The following is a 6,000-nucleotide window of genomic DNA, read 5'->3' on the forward strand; positions in this document are numbered from 1 at the left end:
ATGAAACTGTCCAGCATACCATCGACGGCATGCTTAAATGTCTGACATGCACCTCTCAGCTCATAATTTAGCTACTGAAGATTAAAGAGAGATAACAGCAAAGCATCTGGCTTGTTATCCTACTGAAGAAAGCACAACTAGGTGACACACAGGTTTACAAACCTCTTACTAACTCCCCATCTACTCCCAGCCTTTGATTAAGAACCAGTCACATTTTAGTTAGAACAGCACCTCCTTTGTTTCAGATGCAAAGATGATCCCCACCTAGTCCATCTGTATCTCTGTTGCTACAAAAGTAAACTCTTTGAAGGATTCTTCTAACAACATGTAGCAAAAACATTCACAAAAATGTGACTGCCTGCTTGGCATGCAATAATTGAGACAGAGAGGGAAGTAAAAAGCCAGAACGCTATAGCCCTACTGAGATACGTACAGAAGCAGGATTTTTATTTCCAAACAGAATGATAAGATTTATTTTGCAATGTAAAGCTTTAAATAGTATGGGGGAACAGCCATCTCCAGTTGCAGTAACCCAAGGAACCAGGTACCGCTGGCATGATTTACAGAAGTTGCCGCTGGCAAGGCATGCCTATGTGAAATACTTTATCCTGAGATTGTTACCTTTTGAATTTGAAGACCTTCAGCCCGCATCAAAGTTCTGCCAGGAAAAACTGAAAGACTTTTGGCAACATATTCAATTATAGTTCTTCATTTATTATTTATAGAGGCACTTAAACACTGGACGCTTTTATGAGAGACAGGGAGAGATGTTCTAGACAGTAAAGGTAGTATAGTACGAAGAATATTTTCCATATACATAACTTTAGGACACAAATGATAATTTAATGTAAATAAGTGCTTGTTGCTTTTATTCCTAGGCATGGTCTTTCCATAACCCTTTCATGCTACTACCACGGAGCAGTGCTATATTGAATTTAAACTGCCAACTCTGCAGCAGGGGGATCTGTGTTGGGAGAAAAGCATGTGCATCAAGGACACAGCAGAAAGACTGATGATAATAAGCACAGTAAGTGAGAGAATTTACACACAGTTGGCTTCCTGCTTCAGTAACCATGTCTCATAGGTGTCTGCTGGGAGCAAAAGACTTTTTTTTTTTTTATAACTTATCCACATCTTACACTGCACGCAGTTCACCCCATGAATACATAACTTTTTAACCTGTATTAAAAAAAAAAAAAAACACATTTGTGATACTTATGTATTCCTTTACAACCACTTTAATACAAATTAAGCAGCTAATTACCCCCTACTTTGAAAGTCTGCTGGTAAAACAAAAGTATGGTTCGGTGAAGCTTTCTGAGAAAATGGCTTTTAGCAGGTATTGAAGACAAACGCATGTTTGATGCAACTGAACAATACAGATTTCATACATAACTCTGAATTTGTAGGCTAAATAAACCCTATTTCACAAAGCCCTGTTGATGGTACTTCACCTTAAGAAAGAAAAAAGGTTGATTCTTTAAAAGAGCAAAAAGGTTACAGTTATCTAATTTCACAGGGAAAATGAAAACCAGGGGAAGAAAGAGCCCTTTCAATCACTTTGGCTAACCCTCCATCTGTTCCGGATTACTTCCTTACTACTCATTTTCTAATAGTTTGCCCACTCAGGCAAAGCATTTAACTGAGACAACATAAGTACGAATGTATCTAAACCAAAAACAACCCCGGTCAGATACACTGTTAACCTAAATCAGGACCTCCCGCAGTCAACACAAGTTAAACTTCGAGGCCTCGTGCCTCTTGAAATCACCTCTACACGCACCGGGTATCTCCCCCCTAGTTAGACACCATGTACAAATGAAATGTTGTAACTAAATCAATGGCTCATCACCATTAAAACAGCGAGATGACATGATGTACAAAACTAGAACAAGACACGCAAAGCCTTAAGCTGCCCCAAAGATACAGTGACTTCAGAACACTCGCTAAAACTTCATACAGCAGATGAAAGTTGTCGCTCTGAAACCTTAAAACATTTCTCTTAGATTCCAGCTTTAAAAATAGAACAGCATTATTTCCATGACTGATTTTTTTTTAAATAAATGCAAATGATCTATCCAGTGAAGGCACAGTTGATGGCTAGAACATCATGTTCTGAAACTTCCATGCAATTAACATGTTGACACATTATCTCTTGTTTATCAGCCACTCGGAATTATATTGTATTTGCTCCTCTAAACTTTTTGCATCATACATTTGCTCCTGTGTTTACTATAGATTCATCCTTGGCATTGGAGGGAAGCGATCGAGTACCCAAATTGCACCAAAACCAATCTCCTGCATCAAAGAGAAGCATAAAACATCCTGCTTTTAGTAAACAATAACATTCTTACAAAGAAAAGCATCCCGCTAAGTCTGACGGGCTAAGACGATCCCTGGTTTAGGGATGTTTGCCACCAGCATTAACAACCGATACAAGAGTTTGCATTTAATACTGAAATCACTGCCTGAAAACTCTGTTGTTCTGCTTTGTTTATTTAAACAAATCTTCTGGAGAATTTTATCTCCTACAACACAGAAGAAGGCAAAACCTCCAAGCCATGTCTTCATTGAAGAATGACTTTCAATGATTTTAGTGAAACATTTACACTCAAACACGAGGGTTTCTACGCAAGCCTTCACTAAGGTTCAAATTAAATTCAACTACCAACTACATTTTAAGTAGTACCATTTCTATTGGAAACTACGAAATTAATTGTTCATCTTATTACATTTTTACATTTCTTAATTTCTTGTGAAAGAGAGAAAAATTTGTTTCTTAAATCTCCTACGATGTAATAAAAATCTGAATAACCCCATTGATACTTGCATCGATTAGCACATTTCCCAGGTCCGACTGTAAAGACAGGAAACAACAATTACCAGCAGAAGCTACATTTGCGTCTGCCTGGTATCAATATGGCCCCAAATAGAAGAGACTTCTAAAAAAGGAGAACATTTACAAAAAGACAAGCAAGAAAGCTGAGCAAGGCAAACGTACCTTCCAGCCTCAAATGTTATTTTACCACCTCACATAACCCCAGGCTGAGAAGTATTAGTAACCCTCCGTTCCAGGTAGGAAAAAAGCCACTAGAACTCACTTTACACCTCGGAAATTTAGCAGGCATCTTTTCTGTAGGCGACTTGTCCTGTAACGGATACCCACACAGCTGCCCCCAGCCTTTATCCTCGACGCTGCAGTCCACTAACGTGGAAATACTTCTGATGTCATCCACGGTTTAGTGCAAGATCACCGAATCGATAGCGATCAGGAAAGGAGGCTCGCTAAGAACAGCTTTTAAGCTACTGGCCTCAGCAATCAGAAACAAATACAGAACGAATCACAAAGGAGTTTGGGGTTGCCTTTTTTTTTTTTTTTTTTTTTTTTTTCTTTTCATTTCTGCTTCTTGAGAGCAGGCAACTCAAAGAAAGTTTGTATTTTCCAGACCAGGTAGTTTAGCGAGAACTCTGCTGGCTAAAAAACCCATTTAATGCCTCCACTGAACCAACTCACCTTCAGAGTGCCTTAGAAGCAAATTTTTGTGTTTTACCACTCAATTCTGCAGTATTGCATGAAATTTTGTGTGTGAAAGCAAACTATGCTTATGACAAATAAGTTAAAAGATTATTTAATTATTATTACTCTCTCTGCACTCCTAACTTAATTATATTCATGCCTGAAAGCAGTAAAATTAGGGCCCCCTAATATTTGGCTACGGAGATCTAAGATTTCCTTATATTAAAAAGAAAAATTTTCTTTCTATTGCTTCCATCTGGCCACCTCCACACTCACCCAAATTTAGCGGCGTAAGCGTTAATGAGGGGGTATAATGAATACACCAATTAGGTCCAGTTAGGTAATACCGTGCTTGCTGGACGGGAGCTCCAGCACCGGTACGGCTCCGGGAAGAGGGGAGCTGCCCCCAGCACCGAACCCGCAAATGGAGGAGCCCCAAATCCTCCCGCTGGACGTTTAAATCCACCCCCACCCCCCGTCCCCGGGCCCACCGGCCTCCCGCAACCGTCACCGGGGCGGGCCCGGGGCTCCGGAGCGGGGGGAGGGTGGGGGGTGCGGGGAGGCCCCGGCCCGGCAGAAAGGCCCCGGCCCGGCAGAAGCGGCTCCGGGGGGAGGCGGGAGCCCCAGCCCCGCACCGCCCGTGTGCCCCGGGGGCATTTCGGTTTCGGTTTTTGCAGCGTGCCCGCATCACCGGCGCACCGGGCGCGATTTTCCGCGCCTCCCACACCAGCTCTGCCTTTTAGTGGGGTCTTATTATTTTTAATTATTTATTTGGTTGGGGTTTTTTTTAACGAAATGAAAGAGCTCGTCGCGCTCCGGCCTGCGCCGGGAGGACCGACCGGCGGCCGCAGTGGAGGCGGGGAGAGGAGCGGATCCCCCCCCAACCCCCCGCCGGGCAGCGGGAGGAGCGGAGCGGGGCGCGGGCCCGGCCTGGGGCCGAGGGCGACCTCGCCGGAGTCACCTCGGCGGCGGGGCGGCGGCAGACCCCGGCAGGCCCGGGCGCGGCGGCGGGGCCTGCCGGCGCGCGGAGGGCCGGGGGAAGGGGGTGCAGCGCGGGAGGCGGGGGTCACTCACCATCAGCTCGATGGTCTTGTCCTCGATCACCGAGTCGGGCTCCATAGCGGCGGGCAGCTCCGCCACGGCGCCCCGCCCGCCCCCGCCGCCTCCCCGCGCCCGCCAGGCCCCGCCGCCGCTCGCCCGCCCGCCCCCCCGCCGCCGCACGCACGGCCGCACGCACGCACGCAGCGTCCTCCGCAACGTCACGGCGCCCGGAAGAGGAGAGGCACCGCCCGCCCCACCGCCCTCTTCGTAACCGACCACAACTCCCAGCAGCCCCTGCGGCGCCGCGCCGCTATTGGCTCCCGGCGGCTCCCAGCGTGCCCCGCTGCTTGCGCGGGGCGTGCTGGGAGCGGCGGGAGGCCTCTCCGGCGCCGCCATGCCTGAGGGCAACGCCGCCGCCGCCTCCGCCGGGGCCCTGTTGGGCCGCTGAGGAGCCCGGAGATGGCCCAAGGGCCCCAGAGAGCCCACGGGTGGCTCAGGCGCCCCACCGAACCAGGGGCGCTCCGCCCGGCGGCACTGGCCTGAATAGCAACCGCTGTGGGGCCCAACCGGGCCCGGTGTCCCTTGGGTGCGCGTCCCTCCCGGGGAGCGGCACCGACGCTAGAGCCGCCCCGTCTCGTTCAGAGCACGGTGGCGCCTCGGCCCGGAGGCAGGGTGACAGGAGGAGCGGGGAGGGGATTAGTGGGGGGAGAGCAGGGGCCCGGGAGCAGCCGACAGCAACGCCTCTCACCGCATTCCCGAGCACGGGGAAATGGAGCAAAACGAGGGTCACGGCCATTCTGCTCCGCTTCCTACGGTGCCTGTTGGTGGGAGAGAAAACAACGTGGGGGTCGCTGCAGGACACGGGGGAATCTGAATCGCTGGAAAACACCTTTGAGACACTCTCCTCCCCCCCATCTGCTTGCCCCAGCCACACCACTACATCTTGCTCTGCTGACCCCCCACCTTGCCCTGTCCCGACTTGCCTGTCAAATTAACAGACTTAAATAAGTGATGTTATCCTGTTGCAACTGTCTCAGTCAGCTTTAGTATCCCGGTATTGAACCACAACTTGGCTTAATTTTGCATTCCTAGACTAATGGAGGGGGAGCGAAGCCTTCCGGCAGCCAGGCCCTAGGAGAGTCCCTGCATCAGCTCCAAAACCCGTGCAAGGAACTGTCTCTAAAATCCTTTTTGACTTGCCCAAAGAGGAGATTGGCCGCTGTCTTTGTGCCACACCTGACGACTGTGTTCTCTTGATTAAAACTCAGAAATGCTTGTGGAGGAAGGAGGACAAGCTCAAAACCATTGAAAAAGTCGGGCACTGCACTGGCAGGCTTTTGTCAGTGTCACAGTAACATTTATATTAGGGTTTACAAAGAGAAACATTTTCATAAAGAATGATTGTTTGTTTTGCTGCTAATTGCTACAAACTGTTACAGTGG

The 6,000-nt window shown here is 48.4% G+C and overlaps 1 protein-coding gene across 1 annotated transcript in view; it reads right to left on the reverse strand.

Annotated features, from left to right (window-relative positions):
• The window catches only part of FBXW11 (F-box and WD repeat domain containing 11), an 80,174-nt gene extending 75,460 nt beyond the window's left edge, over positions 1-4,714 (reverse strand). The window contains exon 1 of the mRNA XM_082489999.1: positions 4,592-4,714. The gene's annotated coding sequence lies outside the window, so the exon portion shown is untranslated. The remainder of the gene's footprint in view (positions 1-4,591) is intronic.
• Positions 4,715-6,000: the final 1,286 nt, after the last annotated feature.

This window comes from Vanellus vanellus, assembly GCF_965231255.1.
Source record: "Vanellus vanellus genome assembly, chromosome: 13".
Taxonomy (NCBI): domain Eukaryota; kingdom Metazoa; phylum Chordata; class Aves; order Charadriiformes; family Charadriidae; genus Vanellus; species Vanellus vanellus.